The sequence below is a fragment of the Lingula anatina genome, chromosome 4, assembly GCF_051362555.1.
Source record: "Lingula anatina isolate TDL-2025a chromosome 4, LinAna3.0, whole genome shotgun sequence".
NCBI lineage: Eukaryota > Metazoa > Brachiopoda > Lingulata > Lingulida > Lingulidae > Lingula > Lingula anatina.
The window spans coordinates 5129595-5156636 of NC_141770.1; the positions used below are offsets into that span (position 1 = coordinate 5129595).

Genomic DNA, 27042 nt, shown 5'->3' on the forward strand with positions numbered 1-27042 from the left:
ATAAAGATCCCTGTTATTCTCAGGAAAATCCAATTTATTTACTTTTTAAAACATAAAATCAATAGAATGTTTCTAATATAAATTTTCAAAACAACACCAGAGGGCAAATTAAATCAAATCAACCAGTGGCTAAACACAGGCAGGCTTTGTCAATTACACCAACTTGTTTATTTCAAACAGTGCACTTTTCGGACATGCGCAGTCGTTTGAATCCTGTGCTATTGTGTGAACAATTTATTTCTGTGTATTGTCTGTTGTGACATTGAATTAGTCTGTATGTATTCTGATCAGCTGAACTCAACTCAACCTCACATCATCAGCACAGGTCAGTGCAACAACGATATTGGTACACTGGTGATTCTCTTCAATCCCATTTTGTACATTGCTTCTATATGTTTTACCTGCAAAATTATCATTTTGGAAAAAGGTGAATTAGATCCCACTCAGTTTTATATATATTCAAGGTGACAAGGGTTAATGTAAACTGTTGGGGGGGGGGGGGGGGAGTTCACTAAGCAAAAATCTTTATATAGACAAAATTTCATGTATAACTGATGCTTGTTCATTGTCTGTTGTGACATTGAATGTGTCTGCATGTATTCTGATCACTGTCTATGTCTTTATTGTTGCTGTATGTGTTTATTATAATATAATAATATATCTTGATCACTGTGTTATGTCTGTGTTGTAACTACCATATATATATATATATAAATTTTTTTTTCATTGATGATTTATTATCTGTTTTTAATAGAAATGAAGGTGTGTTGCCTGGATTATCATCACACTGAGGACAGTTGAATTCATCTGTTCACCGTCTCGTTCTACAACCACACAGTATCAGCAAAGGTCAGTGCAACAAAGATATTGCTACACTGGTGATTCTATTCAATCCCATTGTGACCATCGCCACATTTGTAAATGGGTCATTGAGATCCAAATCAGTTTTTGATATGTTCAGGGTGACAAGGGTTAATGTTAACTGTTTGGAGTTGGGGGGCGAGCATTCGTTGGGCAAAACTCTTGATATAAACAAAATTTCATGTATACATCTTGAAGACTTTGCATTGTCTGTTGAGACATTGAATGTGTCTGCATGTATTCTGATCACTGTCTATCTCTTTATTGTTGCTGTATGTGTTTATTATAATATAATAATATATTTTGATCACTGTGTTATGTCTGTGTTGTAACTACCATATATATATATATATATTTTTTTTTTTTTAAATGATGATTTATTATCTGTTTTCAGTAGAAATGAAGGTGTGTTTCCAGGATTATCATCACACTGAGGACAGTTGAATTCATCTGTTCACCATCTCCTTCTACAACCATACAGTATCAGGAAAGGTCAGTGCAACAAAGATATTGCTACACTGGTGATTCTATTCAATCCCATTGTGACCATCACCACTATATGTTGTAACTGGGAAATTATCATTTGTAAATGGGTCATTGAGATCCAAATCAGTTTTTGATATGTTCAGGGTGACAAGGGTCAATGTTAACTGTTTGGAGTTGTTGGGGCGAGCGTTCGCTGGGCAAAACTCTTGATATAAACAAAATTTCATGTATACATCTTGATGACTCTGGATTGTCTGTTGATATATTGAATGTGTCTGTATGTATTCTGATCACTGTCTATCTCTTTATTGTCACTGTATGTGTTTATTATAATATAATAATATATTTTGATCACTGTGTTACACATTTTTTAAAAATGGCCCAATTCTTTTTCACCAAGTGGGCCCAAATGGCCCTACCAGATTTTGACCCAGGTATAAAGATCCCTGTTATTCTCAGGAAAATCCAATTTATTTACTTTTTAAAACATAAAATCAATAGAATGTTTCTAATATAAATTTTCAAAACAACACCAGAGGGCAAATTAAATCAAATCAACCAGTGGCTAAACACAGGCAGGCTTTGTCAATTTCACCAACTTGTTTATTTCAAACAGTGCACTTTTCGGACATGCGCAGTCGTTTGAATCCTGTGCTATTGTGTGTACAATTTATTTCAATGAATTATAGAAATCAATTTCTTCATTTTCCTTTGGTTTGTTTCATATTTTCTATTTCAAGATATGATACTTTACTGCTTGGGGATGCTCTTCCCATTGCTGCATTTTACAATGTAGTGCTTGCTTTATCCACTTGGCGGCAGCACCTTACAGTGAGGCTGAAGTCTTCATTAAGTCTCAATGATGTCTTGGTGTGTTTCTGACTCTGTGTGAATGTGTGTGTGTGTGTGTGTGTCTGTGTGTGTGTGTGAGAAAGAGAAAAAGTTTGTGTGTGTGTGTGTGTGTGTGTGTGTTTGTGTGTGTGTGAGTTAGAGAGAGAGGGGGAGAGAGAGAGAGAGAGAAAGCTTGTTTGTGGGAGGGTGTGGTAAGAGAGATAGAGAATTTAGTATTAAAAAAGCTCAAAGAACTTCAAAATTGATTTTAAAAAACTAAACAATAATTTTATGCCAATTTTGAAAGTTGTATTATTTTTAGAATAAAAAAACAGAAAAATTTGACATTTTGTTAAAACAAAGAAGTGTTCAGCTTATCCAGTATTTTAAAAATAATAAAAAAATTATATAACACACACATGATCAGGCGAAAAATCTCTTTATATCTGTAATATTGTGCCATTATATCATGCATACGGTAATGTGCCAAGCATTTCGACGGGCCCAGTCAATCCGACCACAAAAATTATTTTATAAAATTAATTTTTCTGGACTCAAACAATTAGTCCATACGTCAAAATCATGGGACAGAATTTTTTTCTTGTTCCGATTGTTCGACCACATCGTCGACAAGACTCGGTATATTTTCAAGCCAGTGAAATAGATGCTGCATGCCTCGGCCCTTTGTCAATTGTTGTCCTTTCAATAGCTCTCGTCAATGAGGAAGAAACAATTAATTGAAGATCTAATCTGGAAGCATGACGTACCTGTCTTTTACTTTGTCCCCGATGACAATAATAGTGCTTATAGACATACAAATTTTGCTATTAAGCAGACTTGCCCTCGCTGACTGATTCATCACGCCCGTAACTGGGGCGGGGGGGGGGGGGGGGGGGTAAAAAAAAGGTCTATTCTGGATGAAACCAAATATCGACAGTGGGTAAAATACGTCGTAAATACGTCATATAGACCATATATCGCGTTTGCTAGCAATAAAAAGTTTGGGAAGAATAAGCAATTTATTTTCAAGTTCGATTGAAATATATATGCAGATGGGGAAACGTTCTTGAAGTCAACACAGCAAGATCTTACATTTACTACAATCGACCGAAAGATCAGCGGGATCGACCGCCCAGACTTCTTGGCGCCAAATACCACGCGCTGTCAAAATCTGATGAACACGTGTCGCTGTTCACCTACATGGATAACTGATTTGTCAACAATAAAAATGCCGTCTTCCTTAACTCCATGGGAGCTTCATAGAGAGTTCCACTGGGTATTTACGTTACCTGTGAGTCACTTTCTATTTCCCTAGATGCATGAAATGTTGATAATATTTAGCGTAATCCACGACGAACTCCATTCCTGTGACCCCTCCCCCAAAATGGGACCGTCTTCATTAACATGTGGTTTGCGCTATGCTGGAACAGACCAGATAAAACCAGTCTCTCATTTCTGCATGTGCTCAATTCTCACGTCAAATTATAAATGCACCTGTTTTGTGAAAATTATGGCAAGTAAATGCTTTTTTTACGTTCGGGTTGTATCAGTGGGGTTTTCAATATGCACCGTGGTTTGTGCACAGCGAGAGTATATAAGTAAGAAAATCGGAAGAATGCCAGCAAAATACTGTATGTCTATCGGCACAGGTACGCTCCGTATTTTGCCTTTACTCAATATGTTTTTATATGACATGCTTTTTAAATAAAATACTTAATAGTAATTTGAAGTTACACTGATTTCCGTTTGAGTACCAGTTGGTATTCTTTGGTACGGGTGATTGAATTTTCTTCGGAAGTACGTACGTCTACGCCTCGACGCTGAGCAAGCCTTGCGGGTTGAAAACAACTGATCTCAGACTGGTAAAAAATATCAATTCGGTTGATTTCAGTTGTCATATTAAAATTCAAATAGGGCGTACGTAGATCACATAACTAGTTAAAGTCCACTTAAGCTACCGGCCTTTGTTTACAACACCTGTCTCCGGGGAAATACTCGTCCAACTTGTGAAGCGCATCATGAAAGTGATCGTAGGTGAGGCAAATGTATAATTAAAAATTATAATTGTCGTCTTTTTTAATGTTAAGTAATGTTAGCACATATTGTACACAGCAAAATAAGTTTTCAGGAGGATAAAACATGCCTGAAACACATGTTAGGCGAAAATTGCGGCTTATCTTGCGTAACACTTCCGGTAAAATGCAATACTTCCGGAAAGATGGACGTTTTGGCAGATGCCCCTAACAATCCGACGATATCAAAGGTTTCCATTTGCTGTATTTTAATCAATTCGACCAAACTGACATTTCCATGAAATTAATTAATTAATCTTGGTCGAATTGTTTGGCATATTACCGTACTCAGTTTTAGATATACTCAAGGTGACAATAAAGGGTAAATGTGAACTGTTGAGATTTGGGTGGGGGTGGGAGGGAGTTGTGCGCTTAGCAAAAATCTTGATATAGACAAAATTTTATAGATACATTCTGATGCCTGTGTATTGTCTGTTGTGACATTGAATTAGTCTGTATGTATTCTGATCAGCTGAACTCAACTCAACCTCACATCATCAGCACAGGTCAGTGCAACAACGATATTGGTACACTGGTGATTCTCTTCAATCCCATTTTGTACATTGCTTCTATATGTTTTACCTGCAAAATTATCATTTTGGAAAAAGGTGAATTAGATCCCACTCAGTTTTATATATATTCAAGGTGACAAGGGTTAATGTAAACTGTTGGGGGGGGGGGGGGGAGTTCACTAAGCAAAAATCTTTATATAAACAAAATTTCATGTATAACTGATGCTTGTTCATTGTCTGTTGTGACATTGAATGTGTCTGCATGTATTCTGATCACTGTCTATGTCTTTATTGTTCCTGTATGTGTTTATTATAATATAATAATATATCTTGATCACTGTGTTATGTCTGTGTTGTAACTACCATATATATATATATATGTATAATTTTTTTTTTTTCATTGATGATTTATTATCTGTTTTTAATAGAAATGAAGGTGTGTTGCCTGAATTATCATCACACTGAGGACAGTTGAATTCATCTGTTCACCGTCTCGTTCTACAACCACACAGTATCAGCAAAGGTCAGTGCAACAAAGATATTACTACACTGGTGATTCTATTCAATCCCATTGTGACCATCGCCACTATATGTTGTAACTGGGAAATCATCATTCATAAATGGATCCCCAGATAGCAAGCATACGTTGGGCCAACGTAGGGGAATCGTTGGTTTGTTGGCACATGGTTGGCGTTAGTAGTAATACGTTGGCCCAACGTTGGCCCAACCACATCATAATATGCACAACATAACTGCAATATGCTCACGTTGGCCCAACGTTGGGCCAACGTGTGCATATTTGTTGCATACGTTGGCCTAACGTTGGGCCAACGTATCCAATTAACAACTCAATAGAAATGAATAATGTTTCTGTTATAATAAAAATGTTTCTGTTCACAACTGAGAATCACATGTGCTTATCTATTGATCAGTAACATATAGTTTTTAGGATTAATTTTTTTTTTATTAAGAGTTTGTCAAATTCCTTGGGCCAAAAAACAGTGTTCTACTTTTATTTGTCTTCCAAGCTTTATATCTCTCATATATATATATTTTTTTAATTTTGTCTTTTTTTCTGAATGGATATAGTATATAGTACATAGACTTCACCTATAAAAAAAATTACTGAGTGAACCGATTTATATTTTTAAATAATGCTGTGAAACATATTTATTATTATTGAAATCAGACAAATGATTGAAATCTTATTATAATGTACAATTGCACAATATATAAATTTTTAACTTTATAGTTAGCATCAATTGACTTTTGATTAAAGTACACTGGTAACTTTCACTGGACCAGATTCATTACAAGCCAGGTGTTTATCTTAACTGTCAGTTTGATATAAACAGTTTGCCTACTGCCTGCTCAAACAGGTCAAATAACTATACATAGCACAGTCTTAAGCGCCCTGACCGTTGAGCCAATTCAAAAATCTAAGCCAGAAGGTCAGAAATGTTCTAAGGAAGAGGCAAGAATTACGGCTGAAAGCATTGATTTCTGGATATAAAAAGAAGACATCTTTTTGGAAATTAGAAAATGAAGAGATAAAGAGACAGGATAAGAAGTGAGCATGTACTGGTAAGTGACTTTTTAATTGTGTATTTTCCCATTATTTACTGATGCACCAGTATCCATACAGCCTTGAAAAGTGTTCAAATTTAGTCCAGCACTTTGGACTAGTTTAAATGTAACTAGTTTAAATGGCTCTAGTTTAAATGTAACTTTGAAAAGTACTTGAAAAAGCTATTAGGCTTGAAAAAGGTTTGCATTTCAGCATTTTGTCTTTGTAAAAATATTATTTATAACTTTGTAGTTTATTGAGATGAATACAGACAATAATTCACAGATGGGGGTAATACCTTTTAATACATCATTACTTGTACTTTTATTTTCAACTTTTCATCATCAATGTGTTACAAAGACAAAGTTTAAATGAAATGGGTCCTTTTTCCTTTGGTATGTACACTTAAATATAACTGTATTAATGTATAACTTGCCCTCATTAGTTAAAATCATTGAAAACGATTTGAATTAGAGCCTTAAAAGTCCTTGGAAGCCAATCGTTCTTATGTGTCTGTATGAATCCTGGCCAGTAAATTCTGTGATAGAGTTTTTGGAATGATTAAATGATGTGGAATTTAGTGGTACATTACAGTTGTCTAAAAACTGAATTCATGGTCAAGTGTACACGTAAGAACTAATTTAAATAAATCACTATAAATTACTGCACACAAGACACACACTTTTAAAGTTAAGATATTGGCTTTTGCCTAACTTAGAAAAGGTGGGGAGATTATCATATAATACACACCTACTAGTACTAGTTTGTATATGAAATATGGGGGAAGAGGTACAGTCATGTTATGTACCATACCAATTCTAGCATTATATTTCAAGTGTTTTTAATATTTAAATTTGTAGGTGCAGCACACTCTTCTGTGACTGTTCAGAAAAAGATGTTGAAGATACACCTAACTAATCGTGCTTTGCCAAAGATCATGCAGGTGCAGGACAGGAAAGAGAGAAAAAAACACAAAGATTGAACTCATATGACCACTGATTTGATTTTTAAAGAGACAATGTCTGAGATTTTGCCTGACGGAAGAGACTGTGATTTTATAGACTTGACATATAACTTATGAAAGTTCCTATGAAAAGCATCTTACCTGACATTAACAAGGGTTTCAGGTTTAAAGTTTAATTTGATGAAAATATTTTTAAAAATTGAAATGGGGCAAAAAAGACTTTACTAGTAGAAAAATGCCTTGACTACAGGAATAAGGTGAAAAGTCATACGACTGTTAAAATTTTTTTGATGTGAATCATGTAACAATTGATATAAGACACACTTATTAATGTTTAAATTTAATATTATAATATCTTATAAAAATTTTCTTTGTTGTCTTTTTGTATTATACCCGGTATTTCAATTCACATATCATTATTTAGTTGGTGTAATGTATTTGTTTTATGTAATGTTATGAATTAATTAAACAGTTCAAAATATATATCACTAATCTTTTTGTTTCAACGGGGATACATTGTTGGTTTGAGGTTGGGTAATTGTTGGACTGATGTTGGTTATTAGTAGAACCAACGTAATTGCACTGTTGGTTACAGGTTGGGTAATTGTTGGACCAATGTTGGTTATTAGTTGGCCCAATGTAGGGCCAATGCAGTTTGGTTGGATAATCGTTGGACTGATGTTGGTTATTAGTAGGACCAACGTAAATACACTGTTGGTTACAGGTTGGGTAATTGTTGGACCAATGTTGGTTATTAGTTGGCCCAATGTAGGGCCAACGCAGTTTGGTTGGGAATACGTTGGCAATGCGTTGGCATTAAAAAGACGTTCAGCCAACCGTTGGCCAAAGTGAGCACTTAGATGGAAACCCAACGTTGGGCCAACGTTGCATGGTCAACCAAGGCAACGTTGGGCCAACGTTGGCCCAACGTATGCATGCTATCTGGGTCATTGAGATCCAAATCAGTTTTTGATATGTTCAGGGTGACAAGGGTTAATGTTAACTGTTTGGAGTTGGGAGGCGAGCATTCGTTGGGCAAAACTCTTGATATAAACAAAATTTCATGTATACATCTTGATGACTTTGCATTGTCTGTTGAGACATTGAATGTGTCTGCATGTATTCTGATCACTGTCTATCTCTTTATTGTTGCTGTATGTGTTTATTATAATATAATAATATATTTTGATCACTGTGTTATGTCTGTGTTGTAACTACCATATATATCTACATATATATATACATATATATATACTTTTTATTAAATGATGATTTATTATCTGTTTTCAGTAGAAATGAAGGTGTGTTTCCAGGATTATCATCACACTGAGGACAGTTGAATTCATCTGTTCACCATCTCCTTCTACAACCACACAGTATCAGGAAAGGTCAGTGCAACAACGATATTGCTACACTGGTGATTCTATTCAATCCCATTGTGACCATCACCACTATATGTTGTAACTGGGAAATTATCATTTGTAAATGGGTCATTGAGATCCAAATCAGTTTTTGATATGTTCAGGGTGACAAGGGTTAATGTTAACTGTTTGGAGTTGGGGGGCGAGCATTCGTTGGGCAAAACTCTTGATATAAACAAAATTTCATGTATACATCTTGATGACTTTGCATTGTCTGTTGAGACATTGAATGTGTCTGCATGTATTCTGATCACTGTCTATCTCTTTATTGTTGCTGTATGTGTTTATTATAATATAATAATATATTTTGATCACTGTGTTATGTCTGTGTTGTAACTACCATATATATATATATATAAATTTTTTTTTTTTTTAAATGATGATTTATTATCTGTTTTCAGTAGAAATGAAGGTGTGTTTCCAGGATTATCATCACACTGAGGACAGTTGAATTCATCTGTTCACCATCTCCTTCTACAACCATACAGTATCAGGAAAGGTCAGTGCAACAACGATATTGCTACACTGGTGATTCTATTCAATCCCATTGTGACCATCACCACTATATGTTGTAACTGGGAAATTATCATTTGTAAATGGGTCATTGAGATCCAAATCAGTTTTTGATATGTTCAGGGTGACAAGGGTCAATGTTAACTGTTTGGAGTTGTTGGGGCGAGCGTTCGCTGGGCAAAACTCTTGATATAAACAAAATTTCATGTATACATCTTGATGACTCTGCATTGTCTGTTGATATATTGAATGTGTCTGTATGTATTCTGATCACTGTCTATCTCTTTATTGTCACTGTATGTGTTTATTATAATATAATAATATATTTTGATCACTGTGTTACACATTTTTAAAAAATGGCCCAATTCTTTTTCACCAAGTGGGCCAAAATGGCCCTACCAGATTTTGACCCAGGTATAAAGATCCCTGTTATTCTCAGGAAAATCCAATTTATTTACTTTTTAAAACATAAAATCAATAGAATGTTTCTAATATAAATTTTCAAAACAACACCAGAGGGCAAATTAAATCAAATCAACCAGTGGCTAAACACAGGCAGGCTTTGTCAATTTCACCAACTTGTTTATTTCAAACAGTGCACTTTTCGGACATGCGCAGTCGTTTGAATCCTGTGCTATTGTGTGTACAATTTATTTCAATGAATTATAGAAATCAATTTCTTCATTTTCCTTTGGTTTGTTTCATATTTTCTATTTCAAGATATGATACTTTACTGCTTGGGGATGCTCTTCCCATTGCTGCATTTTACAATGTAGTGCTTGCTTTATCCACTTGGCGGCAGCACCTTACAGTGAGGCTGAAGTCTTCATTAAGTCTCAATGATGTCTTGGTGTGTTTCTGACTCTGTGTGAATGTGTGTGTGTGTGTGTGTGTGTGTGTCTGTGTGTGTGTGTGAGAAAGAGAAAAAGTTTGTGTGTGTGTGTGTGTGTTTGTGTGTGTGTGAGTTAGAGAGAGAGGGGGAGAGAGAGAGAGAGAGAGAGAAAGCTTGTTTGTGGGAGGGTGTGGTAAGAGAGATAGAGAATTTAGTATTAAAAAAGCTCAAAGAACTTCAAAATTGATTTTAAAAAACTAAACAATAATTTTATGCCAATTTTGAAAGTTGTATTATTTTTAGAATAAAAAAACAGAAAAATTTGACATTTTGTTAAAACAAAGAAGTGTTCAGCTTATCCAGTATTTTAAAAATAATAAAAAAATTATATAACACACACATGATCAGGCAAAAAATCTCTTTATATCTGTAATATTGTGCCATTATATCATGCATACTCAGTTTTAGATATACTCAAGGTGATAATAAAGGGTAAATGTGAACTGTTGAGATTTGGGTGGGGGTGGGAATGAGTTGTGCGCTTAGCAAAAATCTTGATATAGACAAAATTTTATAGATACATTCTGATGCCTGTGTATTGTCTGTTGTGACATTGAATTAGTCTGTATGTATTCTGATCAGCTGAACTCAACTCAACCTCACATCATCAGCACAGGTCAGTGCAACAACGATATTGGTACACTGGTGATTCTCTTCAATCCCATTTTGAACATTGCCGCTATATGTTTTACCTGCAAAATTATCATTTTGGAAAAAGGTGAATTAGATCCCACTCAGTTTTATATATATATATATTCAAGGTGACAAGGGTTAATGTAAACTGTTGGGGGGCAGGAATTCACTAAGCAAAAAACTTTATATAGACAAAATTTCATGTATAACTGATGCTTGTTCATTGTCTGTTGTGACATTGAATGTGTCTGCATGTATTCTCATCACTGTCTATGTCTTTATTGTTCCTGTATGTGTTTATTATAATATAATAATATATTTTGATCACTGTGTTATGTCTGTGTTGTAACTACCATATATATATATATATATATATATATATATATATATATATATATATATATATATATATATATTATTTTTTTAAATGATGATTTATTATCTGTTTTCAGTAGAAATGAAGGCGTGTTTCCAAAATTATCATCACACTGAGGACAGTTGAATTCATCTGTTCACCATCTCCTTCTACAACCACACAGTATCAGCAAAGGTCAGTGCAACAAAGATATTGCTACACTGGTGATTCTATTCAATCCCATTGTGACCATCGCCACTACATGTTGTAACTGGGAAATCATCATTCATAAATGGATCATTGAGATCCAAATCAGTTTTTGATATGTTCAGGGTGACAAGGGTTAATGTTAACTGTTTGGAGTTGGGGGGCGAGCATTCGTTGGGCAAAACTCTTGATATAAACAAAATTTCATGTATACATCTTGATGACTTTGCATTGTCTGTTGATATATTGAATGTGTCTGTATGTATTCTGATCACTGTCTTTGTCTTTGTTGTTGCTGTATGTGTTTATTATAATATAATAATATATTTTGATCACTGTGTTATGTCTGTGTTGTAACTACCGTATATATCTAAATATATAATAGTATATATATATATATATATTTTTTTTTTTTTTAAATGATGATTTATTATCTGTTTTCGGTAGAAATGAAGGCGTGTTTCCAGGATTATCATCACACTCAGGACAGTTGAATTCATCTGTTCACCATCTCCTTCTACAATGATATATTGATATATTGAATGTGTCTGTATGTATTCTGATCACTGTCTATCTCTTTATTGTCACTGTATGTGTTTATTATAATATAATAATATATTTTGATCACTGTGTTACACATTTTTTAAAAATGGCCCAATTCTTTTTCACCAAGTGGGCCAAAATGGCCCTACCAGATTTTGACCCAGGTAAAGATCCCTGTTATTCTCAGGAAAATCCAATTTATTTACTTTTTAAAACATAAAATCAATAGAATGTTTCTAATATAAATTTTCAAAACAACACCAGAGGGCAAATTAAATCAAATCAACCAGTGGCTAAACACAGGCAGGTTTTGTCAATTTCACCAACTTGTTTATTTCAAACAGTGCACTTTTCGGACATGCGCAGTCATTTGAATCCTGTGCTATTGTGTGTACAATTTATTTCAATGAATTATAGAAATCAATTTCTTCATTTTCTTTTTGGTTTGTTTCATATTTTCTATTTCAAGATATGATACTTTACTGCTTGGGGATGCTCTTCCCATTGCTGCATTTTACAATGTAGTGCTTGCTTTATCCACTTGGCGGCAGCACCTTACAGTGAGGCTGAAGTCTTCATTAAGTCTCAATGATGTCTTGGTGTGTTTCTGACTCTGTGTGAATGTGTGTGTGTGTGTGTGTGTGTCTGTGTGCTCTTGTGCACGCATTCTAACCGAGGACACACACCCGCCCGAAACCCACTAACCGAGGACACACCTCCAACCGAGGACGTCCTCGGTTGACATAAGCAGTGGAATGCATAAAGGGGCCCATTTCAAGTTAGGTGGTGAAATTTGACGCTATTCTGAGCCAGTCCTCGGTTATGCTGGCCAAATTCCCGCCACGAGTGTATCAGAAATACTGTCCAACTTTTTGTCTGAAATCGAGCTATACACACGCGTCCTCGGTTGTGCTGTAAAGGGCGGACCAAATTCCGCGTCCTCGGTTGTGCTGTAAAGGGCAGACTAAACTGAAACTAATGTTATATCTCAGATGTCTATATATTCAGTAAGTTCATATTTTTAAACTAAAGGTCTTTTTTATCAAATTAAGCTCTCCTACTCTGAAGTATCAAATAAACGTACCGGTACGTTAATTAATTTTCCAAATTTCTTCCCGCCGGTACGCTCCATTTTCACCCAGTAGCCTACGCTTATTAATTTTTCAAAAATCTTCCACCCGGTATGTTTATTAAATACCTATTGTACCGGTGGGAAATTACACAAGTACAAGTCACGCTTTTTATTTTCTTAAATTGAAGTATAATGAGAAGAAAATCGAGATCTCAACTCATTACTGTACTGTTCCACAAACAGCACTGGAAAGTAGGTCAAGCGGAAGTCGCTCTCTGAACACAACAGTACATGCGTCACCTGATTTCAGTTTCTATAAATAGACGTGCTTTCCCTTCAGCAGTGACAACTACTCATGTATATCGATCGAATGATGCAATGTCGCAAGGTGATAGGATCATATTTATAGCTAAGGAGGTCATTTCAAGTGCAGCAAAGAAGTTGTGTCTGTTTTCAAACGTCAATTATTTCATGCCGATTTATGATTTAAACGATGTTAAATCACATTTCTATGTAAGATAAACCCTTAGGAGTTTACAGGTATGCAAAACGAACCTTATATCTGAGAATAAATTTACTAGTATGAACCGTATGGCTCTCGGAGGCGGCTTAGGTGCGATATATCTGGGTCTTCGGCCCCTGACAATTATGAAATTTAACTCATCCCGTTTTAAAGATAAATTTTAATACTAAGTGAATTTTACCTGGTGAATTTTTTTTTTTTTTTTACAATGATCAATAGCTAGCTTTTTATGTACAGACACAGATGTGTCTGTACATATAGCCGTCATCTGCGTCTGTCGTCGCCGTCGCTGTCGCCGTCGTCGCCGTGCACTTTTACCGATAACACGATAAGTGGAAAACTGTTTTTTCTTTTGGCTTGAAACTTACAGAACTGATGAATGTTCGTAATACGCAGGTCAAGTTCGAAAATCAGCATGATCGGTTCACTTATAGGGAATTTATGCTGTTTTTTCACTTTTTTCAGCATATATGCAGCACCGATAACACGATAAGTGGAAAACCATTTTACCTTTTGGTTTCAAACGTACAGAACTGATGAATATTCATAATACGCAGGTCAAGTTTGAAAATCAGCGTGATTGGGTCATTTTTAGGGAAGTAATGCTGTTTTTCACTTTTTTCAGCATGTATGCAACACCTTTGTGCTATATGATGGTACTGTATGGATGGCAGTCTATAAAATTGTCCCTTGGGTGATCACTAATTAAATTAAGGTCTATAAAGTCACTTGCCTACTCATTAATTTTCAATTGGCCATTAAATGAGATTACATAAAACACTCCTTGAGATTTCCCTGTAAAGTCCCATAGGTTTAGCTCTCTTAACTGTGTCACAAAATTAGGATTTGGTGATAATTGTGCAGATAAATGGTGTTAAACATTGCAAATAAATTTACAACAAAAAGAATGTGTTATGCCATCATGCTATAGATGAATAACAGTGCTTTATTTTTCTCAAACTTGGTGGGGTTATTAATATCAACTTAATACAGCTAGATTAAAAGTTTGAATAGCAGCTTTATTGGAATTTTTTACGTTTTTTTTTTTTTTTTTTAATTTTTTTAAAATTATTTTTCAAACACTAGCATCTTCAAGATGTGATTTTTTACTCCCATCCACCAGAAGTGCTGTGCATTTTCTGTATTTATGTATATAATTGTTATTTCTTCAGATTTAATTCTTAGACATGTTAACAGTCTCATTATGGAACTAATAAGATATGTAAAAGTGTTGTTTTGACATTTTCTGCTTCTTAACAATATTGTCGATTATATAAAAATGACGGTAAACCTGTTATAATATTGTGCATTGTGTAATAAAGTATCATAAATGGAAAGGAACTCATCATTGCAGTTTGTCAGATTTAATCATTCACTATGTTCAGCATCTGCAAATGGAGCAAATTGGACATTGAAAATTGTTCTATTGATAGTTTTCCTATGTCAACAATTTTCCTAGTTGAACATTTAAAAATGACAGTTTATTGATCATTTTGTTTTAAAAAAGGTGTTGAAAATGGAAAGAAAATCATTTCAGTACAGTTATCTCTTGTTTACATTTTGGCATTTTGAAAGTGTGACTCTGAACTTCCATGGCCTTGAAGACCTTCCCAAATCACATTTTCTGAATATTCATGATACTTTTATTTTTTTATAAAAAATTTGATGGTCATTATGCTGTTAAGTATTATGGTTTATTGCATGAAAGTTGAAGAAAACCCTATTTTGGACACTGCTGCCAAGATAGCGGTTAAGGGAAAACCATGTTACTTACGATACTGAAACTTACTGAAAAGTTTCATAAGACAGAAGTGCAGCTTGTGTTTGAAAACCAGTGTGATTGTTTTCTGTTTTGGAGGCAATGCAGGTTTATAGAGTGCTATACTGGCATTTTCAAGTCGTGACTTATCACTCCCATCTGCCAGGAGCCCTGTACTCTTACTTTGTAACATTTTCTGTATTTTGTTAAGTTACAAGAATGATTCTTAGGATTGACATACAGCAAAAAAAAAAAAAAAAATTAATAATAATTAATATATATATATATATATATATATATATATATATATATATATATATATATATATATATTTTTTTTTTTAATGAGTTTAAGCAATTTTTTTTTTGTGTTTAATTTTCACTGTACCTCATTCTGGCATTTCCAAAGTTTAACTCTTATCAGCCTGACACCTTAGGGACTATTTCCAGACCCTATCACGCTAACTGTGGATCGATCTATCTCCATGGGAATTCTCGCTAAATTGCAATCAATGTAAGTGGCTTAGTTGTCTGTCACGCCTACTGAAACTGGCATGCCAGAATCCTAAGACTCTCAAACTGAAAGCAATTTAGTGAGAAACCCCTTGGAGTTGGATTGATCCTGTTAGATTGATCTAGGTATGGGAACTTAGTCTAATGCTTGATACACATTTTACTTTCATCCTAATCCAATGTTATGCAGAATAAGAATTTGATTTTGGCTATGCATTTACAGTTAGCATAATACATTAGTTCATCAGAATTGACAGTATCCTATTTCCTGCGTTTTTATTTTCTGGTTTTTGTCTGTACATTTGACAGCTTTGCTGCCTTGTTTCTTTCTCTTCTTCTTCTTTACTTTTATTTATTTATTTCATTTTTTTTTTTTTTTGGGGGGGGGGGGAGCGGTGTAAAGGTTTTTTCCACCCAGTACTTTTATTAAATTTCGAGATTTTTTCCACCCAGTACTTTTATTCCATCAGTACTTTTATTAAATTTTGAGATTTTTTCCACCCAGTACTTTTATTCCATCAGTACTTTTATTCGATACTTCAGAGTAGGCTTTTCATAAAACTCACAGAACTGATGATTATAAGTAAAAGAGAGGTCAAGATTGAAAATCAGCATGACCAGGCCCTTTTCTTTCAAATGTTATGCTGTTTTTTTTTTCAGCATATAAGTAACACTGTAAGCACATTTCAGGGAGAACCAATAAGCCTGTTTTCATGAAACTCACAGGAGTAATCAATGTTATCTATATACAAATCAAGTTTAAAAATAAGATTGATTGGTTGAGTTTTGAGGGACTTCAGCTTTTATTTGTATATAAGTGGTTTTCCTCAGATTTGATTGTCAGGCATGTTGACAGTTTCGTTATTGAACTAACTAGATATGTAAATATGTTAGTGTTTGTCTGAAATTTTCTGCATCTTTACAACATTGCTAGTTGATTAAATAAATATGACGGTAAACATGTTATCATGTACTGTGTAATACAGTGTCTCAAAATGGAGGAAATGGGGTGATTATTTTCAAAAGTTTTGCATTTTTTTTCTCTTTTTTTCAGTGTACATGCAACACTGTAAACACACTTCAAGGAGAACCAATAGGCCTGTTTTCATGAAACTCAGAGAACTGATGATTATTAGTAAATTAAAAAGAATGATCAAGATTGAAAATCAGCATGACCAGGCCCTTTTCTTTCAAATGTTATGCTGGTTTTTTTTTCAGCATATATGTAACACTGTAAGCACATTTCAAGGAGAACCAATAAGCCTGTTTTCATGAAACTCACAGAACTGATGATTATTAGTAAAAGAATGGTCAACATTGAAAATCAGCATGACCAGGCCCTTTTCTTTCAAATGTTATGCTGTTTTTTTTAAGCATATAAGTAACACTGTAAGCACATTTCAGGAAGAACCAATAACTTAAAGCCTGTTTTCATGAAACTCACAGAACTGATTATTATGAGTAAAAGAATGGTCAAGATTGAAAATCAGCATGACCAGGCCCTTTTCTTTCAAATTTTATGCTGTTTTTTTCAGCATATAAGTAACACTGTAAGCACATTTCAGGGAGAACCGATAGGCCTGTTGTCATTAAACTCACAAGAGTGATCAATGTTATCTATATACAAATCAAATTTAAAAATAAGATAGATTGGTTGAGTTCTGAGGGACTTCAGCTTTTATTTGTATATAAGTGGTTTTCCTCAGATTTGATTGTCAGGCATGTTGACAGTTTCGTTATTGAATTAACTAGATATGTAAATATGTTAGTGTTTCTCTGAAATTGTCTGCATCTTTACAACATTGCTAGTTGATTATATAAATATGACGGTAAACATGTTATCATGTACTGTGTAATACAGTGTCTCCAAATGGAGGAAATGGGGTGATTATTTTCAAAAGTTTTGCATTTTTTCTCCTTTTTTCAGTGTACATGCAACACTGTTAACATATTTCAAGGAGAACCAATAAGCCTGTTTTCATGAAACTCACAGAACTGATGATTATTAGTAAAAGAATGGTCAAGATTGAAAATCAGCAAGACCAGGCCCTTTTCTTTCAAATATTATGCTGTTTTTTTTTTTTTTTTTTTTTTTTTTTTTTTTTTCAGCATATATGTAACACTGTAAGCACATTTCAGGGAGAACCAATAACTTAAAGCCTGTTTTCATGAAACTCACAGAACTGATGATTATTAGTAAAAGCATATTAGTAACACTGTAAGCACATTTCAGGGAGAACCGATAGGCCTGTTGTCATTAAACTCACAAGAGTGATCAATGTTATCTATATACAAATCAAATTTAAAAATAAGATTGATTGGTTGAGTTTTGAGGGACTTCAGCTTTTATTTGTATATAAGTGGTTTTCCTCAGATTTGATTGTCAGGCATGTAAACAGTCTCATTATTGAATTTACTAGATATGTAAAATGGGTTGTTTGACAATTTCTGCGTCTTGACAATATTGCTAGTTGATTATATAAAAATGGTGGTAAACCTGTTATCTTGTATTGTGTAAAAAAAGTGCCAAAATGGAAATGAACTCGTATCATTGTAGTTTGTCAGATTCAATCATTCACAATGTTCGGAATGGAGGAAATTGGACATTTAAACTTGTTATATTGATATTTTTGCCATCTCAACAATTTTCTTAGTTGATCATGTGAAATGGCAATAAACTGTATTATTTTATGTAAAAAAAGTTAAAAATGGAAAGAAACCCATTTCAGTACAGTGCTCTCTTGTATACATTTAGCATTTTCAAAGTATGACTTTGGAGTTCCATGAACCTGAAAACCTTTGCTAGTCACATTTTCTGAATATTCATGATACTAATATTTTATTATAAAAAATTGATGATCATTATGCTGTTAAGCATTATATAATATTGCATCAAATTGGAAGAAAGCACAATTTTGGGTGCTGCTGGCATGATGTCCTCAATTGTAAAATTGTGTACTGTTCAAGTCTGTATCCAATGGACGACACTTTGTGTTATCAAAATACAAAATTCATGATAATAAAAGAGTGCTAAATAGAAAATAAGCATTATGAAAATAAAATGTTTGAAAACGAATTTCTTTGGTCTTTTATTTTATTTCATCAGTATCCTTTCTTTTCCTAAATTAATTGATGTTTTATCTCATAATCTTCAATTCTAAAAAAGTGGCAAAGCCCAGCATTAAATATTGTATAACTGTTCATTTAATCATCACCTCTGGTGTTATTTTGGAATTTACCTTAAATATGAAAGAATTTCATAAAAATGTGAATTGCTGCAAAGTAACGCTATATAAAATTTGCTTTGCATTAAAAGTACAATCATTATTACATGTAGATGCATGCATGTCCTCGGTTGTAATGTGTAGTGTCTGTCCGTGTGTGTGTCCGTGTGTGTCCTCGGTTAGAATGTAAAATTCTTGTCAGCAAAAAATTAGTTTTTATAAAAAATTAATTTATAACATTCATACTCGAATAGATTTTACCCTAAATTGAATGTTTTTATTTTGATTTAACCAAGGAATAAGATGTCCTCGGTTGTATGGTGTTGTGCTGATGTCCTCGGTTGGTACACATAGACAAGTATGTGTGTGTGTGTGAGAAAGAGAAAAAATTTGTGTGTGTGTGTGTGTGTGTGTGTGTGTTTGTGTGTGTGTGAGTTAGAGAGAGAGGGGGAGAGAGAGAGAGAGAGAAAGAGAGAGAGAAAGCTTGTTTGTGGGAGGGTGTGGTAAGAGAGATAGAGAATTTAGTATTAAAAAAGCTCAAAGAACTTCAAAATTGATTTTAAAAAACTAAACAATAATTTTATGCCAATTTTGAAAGTTGTATTATTTTTAGAATAAAAAAACAGAAAAATTTGACATTTTGTTAAAACAAAGAAGTGTTCAGCTTATCCAGTATTTTAAAAATAATAAAAAAATTATATAACACACACATGATCAGGCGAAAAATCTCTTTATATCTGTAATCTTGTGCCATTATATCATGCATACTCAGTTTTAGATATACTCAAGGTGATAATAAAGGGTAAATGTGAACTGTTGAGATTTGGGTGGGGGTGGGAATGAGTTGTGCGCTTAGCAAAAATCTTGATATAGACAAAATTTTATAGATACATTCTGATGCCTGTGTATTGTCTGTTGTGACATTGAATTAGTCTGTATGTATTCTGATCATCTGAACTCAACTCAACCTCACATCATCAGCACAGGTCAGTGCAACAACGATATTGGTACACTGGTGATTCTCTTCAATCCCATTTTGAACATTGCCGCTATATGTTTTACCTGCAAAATTATCATTTTGGAAAAAGGTGAATTAGATCCCACTCAGTTTTATATATATTCAAGGTGACAAGGGTTAATGTAAACTGTTGGGGGGCAGGAATTCACTAAGCAAAAAACTTTATATAGACAAAATTTCATGTATAACTGATGCTTGTTCATTGTCTGTTGTGACATTGAATGTGTCTGCATGTATTCTCATCACTGTCTATGTCTTTATTGTTCCTGTATGTGTTTATTATAATATAATAATATATTTTGATCACTGTGTTATGTCTGTGTTGTAACTACCATATATATATATATATATATATATATATATATATATATATATATATATATATATATATATATATATATATATATATTATTTTTTTAAATGATGATTTATTATCTGTTTTCAGTAGAAATGAAGGCGTGTTTCCAAAATTATCATCACACTGAGGACAGTTGAATTCATCTGTTCACCATCTCCTTCTACAACCACACAGTATCAGCAAAGGTCAGTGCAACAAAGATATTGCTACACTGGTGATTCTATTCAATCCCATTGTGACCATCGCCACTACATGTTGTAACTGGGAAATTATCATTTGTAAATGGGTCATTGAGATCTAAATCAGTTTTTGATATGTTCAGGGTGACAAGGGTTAATGTTAGCTGTTTGGAATTGGGGGATGAGGGTTCGCTGGGCAAAACTCTTGATATAAACAAAATTTCATGTATACATCTTGATGACTTTGCATTGTCTGTTGATATATTGATTGTGTCTGTATGTATTCTGATCACTGTCTTTGTCTTTGTTGTTGCTGTATGTGTTTATTATAATATAATAATATATTTTGATCACTGTGTTATGTCTGTGTTGTAACTACCGTATATATCTAAATATATAATAGTATATATATATATATATATATATTTTTTTTAAATGATGATTTATTATCTGTTTTCGGTAGAAATGAAGGCGTGTTTCCAGGATTATCATCACACTGAGGACAGTTGAATTCATCTGTTCACCATCTCCTTCTACAATGATATATTGATATATTGAATGTGTCTGTATGTATTCTGATCACTGTCTATCTCTTTATTGTCACTGTATGTGTTTATTATAATATAATAATATATTTTGATCACTGTGTTACAGATTTTTTAAAAATGGCCCAATTCTTTTTCACCAAGTGGGCCAAAATGGCCCTACCAGATTTTGACCCAGGTATAAAGATCCCTGTTATTCTCAGGAAAATCCAATTTATTTACTTTTTAAAACATAAAATCAATAGAATGTTTCTAATATAAATTTTCAAAACAACACCAGAGGGCAAATTAAATCAAATCAACCAGTGGCTAAACACAGGCAGGCTTTGTCAATTTCACCAACTTGTTTATTTCAAACAGTGCACTTTTCGGACATGCGCAGTCGTTTGAATCCTGTGCTATTGTGTGTACAATTTATTTCAATGAATTATAGAAATCAATTTCTTCATTTTCCTTTGGTTTGTTTCATATTTTCTATTTCAAGATATGATACTTTACTGCTTGGGGATGCTCTTCCCATTGCTGCATTTTACAACATAGTGCTTGCTTTATCCACTTGGCAGCAGCACCTTACAGTGAGGCTGAAGTCTTCATTAAGTCTCAGTGATGTCTTGGTGTGTTTCTGACTCTGTGTGAATTTGTGTGTGTGTGTGTGTGTGTGTCTGTGTGTGTGTGTGTGAGAAAGAGAAAAAGTGTGTGTGTGTGTGTGTGTGTGTGTGTGTGAGTTAGAGAGAGAGGGGGAGAGAGAGAGAGAGAGAGAGAAAGCTTGTTTGTGGGAGGGTGTGGTAAGAGAGATAGAGAATTTAGTATTAAAAAAGCTCAAAGAACTTCAAAATTGATTTTAAAAAACTAAACAATAATTTTATGCCAATTTTGAAAGTTGTATTATTTTTAGAATAAAAAAACAGAAAAATTTGACATTTTGTTAAAACAAAGAAGTGTTCAGCTTATCCAGTATTTTAAAAATAATAAAAAAATTATATAACACACACATGATCAGGCGAAAAATCTCTTTATATCTGTAATCTTGTGCCATTATATCATGCATACTCAGTTTTAGATATACTCAAGGTGACAATAAAGGGTAAATGTGAACTGTTGAGATTTGGGTGGGGGGTGGGAGGGAGTTGTGCGCTTAGCAAAAATCTTGATATAGACAAAATTTTATAGATACATTCTGATGCCTGTGTATTGTCTGTTGTGACATTGAATTAGTCTGTATGTATTCTGATCAGCTGAACTCAACTCAACCTCACATCATCAGCACAGGTCAGTGCAACAACGATATTGGTACACTGGTGATTCTCTTCAATCCCATTTTGTACATTGCTTCTATATGTTTTACCTGCAAAATTATCATTTTGGAAAAAGGTGAATTAGAGCCCACTCAGTTTTATCAAGGAGTTATAACAGAAGGAGATTACACGCGTGGGGGTGGAGCCCGTATTACGGTCTCTCATTGGTCGGAATGAATAGAACCCAGAGAACAATGGATGCCTATCTCTGTTACGCTTAATTGTTACTCTCGTTTAAATCTCGTTTGTCAGAATAGATGCCTTCGTCTGTCGTTTGGAGAGGACACAAACAGAAACGCAGTCAAAAGTTTCTTAAAATGAGAGAATTACAGAATTTATATGATATTACGTTGGACAAGGTTTTCAAAAAACAGGTAAGTGCTTTTAAATGCATAACTACATGAAATATGAAGATAAATTGCAACTTTTATGTCGTAGGGTCTCACTGTGTAAGTGTCCAGCTACACGTTGATCTCGCGAGGTGGTGTGTGGAGAATAAATATTGCACGAAAAATATTTCCCACTCATAACAAGTGCCTATAAATATAGTATCAGATGAAGAAAGTTTGGTCTTTATACAGTTGCAATTGTTAAGTAATTTGTGGTAATAGCAAAGAATAAAACTTAGGTGCACTTTCAGTAGCCGAATAACAAGCAGATGCTTAAGCCGCCATCTTGTTAATATTTCGAAAAAAAATTACTCCAAAAGACATTTTCCTCCTACTTTTTGAAACTTGTGTCACATGACAGTCATAAAATTTAGCTAATTGTTATGTGTGCAACACACTTGCTTGAGCAGTATTGTTTTTTTTTGCGATTTTACATGTGGTCTAGCTTGGATACGACAATTGACAATTTTCATGAGTTCCGATCAAAAAGTGTTACGCTTGTTACGGCCAAAAGCCTTACCGCTTTTTGTACTTTTCAAATGCAAGATTATAAAAAAATTTGGTGTGTTTAGATTCTTGAACATCTTGGTCGTGGCGTGGTATATATTGCATGGATACTGCTCCAATATTTCCTGAAAAAAATAACCTGATTTGTTCAGAATACCAATTTTTTACTCTAGTGTTATGGGTAAATGTACCATTTTGGCCTTTACCTTTTTCATGTTTAAATCTAAAAAGACTTATCATGACAGTTGGTCATCATTTTTCATCTCACCATGGTGGGTGGCTTTGGAGTGGTAACTTTGTTGTTTAAGTAAAGTGCTCAGTTTTTTTGACTGGAAAATTTTGCCTCCACCCAGCATTTTCCATCATGGCGGTCTAACAGGAAGTTTGACTTCATGGCATAGTTATTTTTAACTTATTTAGTCTTTTTTTTTACATATATGTGTTTTAATTTATATTAAACCTTTGAAAAAAGAACACATGAATCCTGGTGCTTTTAATTTAAAGTCTAAAGGTTTTAAGTTCACCTAGGCTATACCAATTACTTAACCTGTTATCTCACTACACATCTCCCTCTGAGTCAAGGTGTGTAAGACACACCTTATTGTGTAAGACACCTCTATAATTAAGGGGTACTTGCTTCTCTACTTTAATTATACTTCACTACTTTGGCATGTTAGGTGGCAAGCTTGGATGTTTCTGTTCATTTTAAGAAAGAAGCTTTGCCTTGGTGGTTACAAAAGAATAGAACTCTATTAAGGTTTATTCATTACTTGAAAGTAAATATTTCATCTTGCAGTGTTGAAACAGAAATTCTCTCAAAATTGATAATGAATTTTACATGCTTATCTTAACACTACTCAAGTTTTTTTATTCTATTATAGATATGGGAGAAGGCTGCATTGAATACATGAATTATGGTCAGGCTGGAAAAAATTAAAAAATGTCAATGAAAAAAGGAGGTCAGCGTGTCTGGGGTAAGTTACTTTTGTCATAATGCCTACGATGCATTAAACATTCACTAACAACAGTACCCTTTTTTAAATTTTTTTCAAAATACAACAACCTTGGGCATTTTCCTTTTAGCAACCAGCCTCTCTGAAATCCCCTTTTTGTCCTGTCAGAAGAGTAGGAATCAGGGCGGATTTAAATAATTTCTTGTAATAAGTACAATTTCTTTCAATTTCTTGGGGTTATTAGCTTGTGATCATGAATCTTGATATTCTATATAAATTTAGTTGTCAATTGTTCATTTATGTGGTGAACATTATTTCAGTCAAGTCAAAACAAGACACATTAAACTTCACTGCGTAATTCCATAATGTCTTCATGGATACTTGTAGTTCATAATGCTATTATTATGTTTTTTTTCTAACCTACAGGTTTCTCTCTTTTCTGAGTGGCATGGCATTGGCAGGCAGAAGAAAAGGCCCTGAAGAAATTCTCACCTGAGTTGTCCTTTTTGGAGAAGAAACTGGATAAGACTGGCCAACAGAGATTGCATTAAATTAATAGTGCTCCTTCATGACATTTTAAAACATTTACAGTCACCTAACTGACTCTATACCTTTCAAAAGTTGACATAAATTTTATGTTACTGTCACGTGGAAAAAAATTCAAAACCTATATATAATTTGTTGAGTGCCATGGTATAACAGTCTACTTGATTGCCAGTAAAATTTGGACTGTTTCAGTGAAATTTCTTTAAAGCAGTCACTTACTGGCCCAGTTAATTTTTTCAGCTGTAACATGTACTCCAGTTCATTTTATAAATGTTCTTACTAAGTGTTGTCTTGATTCATAATAACCTTTTGAAAATCCCATGTTTTTTATCCTATTTGTAAGAATTAGCCACTTTATCTTCTAGGGTTTTTTTTTCATTCAGCCCATTAGATTCTCAGACCTTGCTGGCCTGTCAGTGGAATAGTATCTGGCACAGACTGGTATCAGCAAGTCAGATAAAAAGGAATATAATTATTTCTATTTGCACGGTTGAAAAAAATGCCAACATAGACTGCATAAAACTGGAGAACCATAGCAACTTAGTCATTCTTATGACTTCATTAATTACTGCTTATGTGTAAAATTTTGTTTTTGTTCTTCTATTGATATAATAAAATGGTTTTACTCATGATGCTTGAGTATAGAGTTGACTTAAAAGATATTTTAAGTTAATATAGTAAATAATAGTTTGAAATTCAAAATTCTCATCTTTATTTGTTTCACTTTAAAGAGCTCAGTTAATACTAAAATTTCTGATATATTTTGTACATTAATATATTTATGAATGAATAAAAATTATTCTTAATGTTTAGCACTGTGTACTTGTTTACCGACAAATATGAAGTGTTAGTATGTGTCAAAATAATCCTGAAAAAAAGGGAGATTTCCAAGATAAAGAAATTTATAACGAGTATTTAGTAAACTGGCATGTCGTGGCATTGCCTCAACCTTTGATTAAAATTTCACTTTAATGCATTATGATATTAAAATTATACCGAGTGAGAGAAAAAAATACTTAAAGAAATTTAAAACCAGACACAAAGCTTAGGCACTGTCTCAATGTATATGTTTATGGGACCCAAGGGCAGGAGGGTCAAAACGTTTATGTATTAATATTATGTTCTTTGGCAGTGAGGACAGACGTTCACTTGAATGTCATTTTCACAAACCACAGTTGGGACGTTTTCTTTTGACTTATCCTTGGTGATTTTTCACTGTGTTGTGCAAAAGAAAAGCCATCTATCACCGACTCAAAAAAACTCATGGCGACCATCCTCAGTCACCACCTTATAATCGCTTTCTATGATATCGTTCCCTCCCAGCACATCGTCCAAATAACTACCTGTGAAAAAAATCTTCAGCACACAGCGCCGCTTTGACACTACTGATCTCGAATTCTAACGCGAAATAACGCATATAAAATCAATCTCCAAGCGGAGGAGAGCGACCCAGACGAAACCTTGAGACAGGAGGCCCCCCGTAGCTAGCTCCGCCCACCGTAACAGACATCGGACAATAGATAGGCTTGCGTGTAATCTCCTTCTGTTATAACTCCTTGGTTTTATATATATTCAAGGTGACAAGGGTTAATGTAAACTGTTGGGGGGGGGGCGGGAGTTCACTAAGCAAAAATCTTTATATAGACAAAATTTCATGTATAACTGATGCTTGTTCATTGTCTGTTGTGACATTGAATGTGTCTGCATGTATTCTGATCACTGTCTATGTCTTTATTGTTCCTGTATGTGTTTATTATAATATAATAATATATCTTGATCACTGTGTTATGTCTGTGTTGTAACTACCATATATATATATATATATATATATATATAATTTTTTTTTTTCATTGATGATTTATTATCTGTTTTTAATAGAAATGAAGGTGTGTTGCCTGAATTATCATCACACTGAGGACAGTTGAATTCATCTGTTCACCGTCTCGTTCTACAACCACACAGTATCAGCAAAGGTCAGTGCAACAAAGATATTGCTACACTGGTGATTCTATTCAATCCCATTGTGACCATCGGCACTATATGTTGTAACTGGGAAATCATCATTCGTAAATGGATCATTGAGATCCAAATCAGTTTTTGATATGTTCAGGGTGACAAGGGTTAATGTTAACTGTTTGGAGTTGGGGGGCGAGCATTCGTTGGGCAAAACTCTTGATATAAACAAAATTTCTTGTATACATCTTGATGACTTTGCATTGTCTGTTGAGACATTGAATGTGTCTGCATGTATTCTGATCACTGTCTATCTCTTTATTGTTGCTGTATGTATTTATTATAATATAAT

General features: G+C 33.8%; 1 long non-coding RNA gene across 1 annotated transcript; it reads left to right on the forward strand.

Moving 5' to 3' along the window:
• The first annotated feature begins 22412 nt into the window (after nt 1-22412).
• LOC147762126 (uncharacterized) lies at nt 22413-25549 on the forward strand. The gene is made up of 3 exons (XR_015334121.1): nt 22413-22716; nt 24120-24212; nt 24618-25549. It is a non-coding gene; the product is annotated as an uncharacterized LOC147762126 (long non-coding RNA).
• Nucleotides 25550-27042: the final 1493 nt, after the last annotated feature.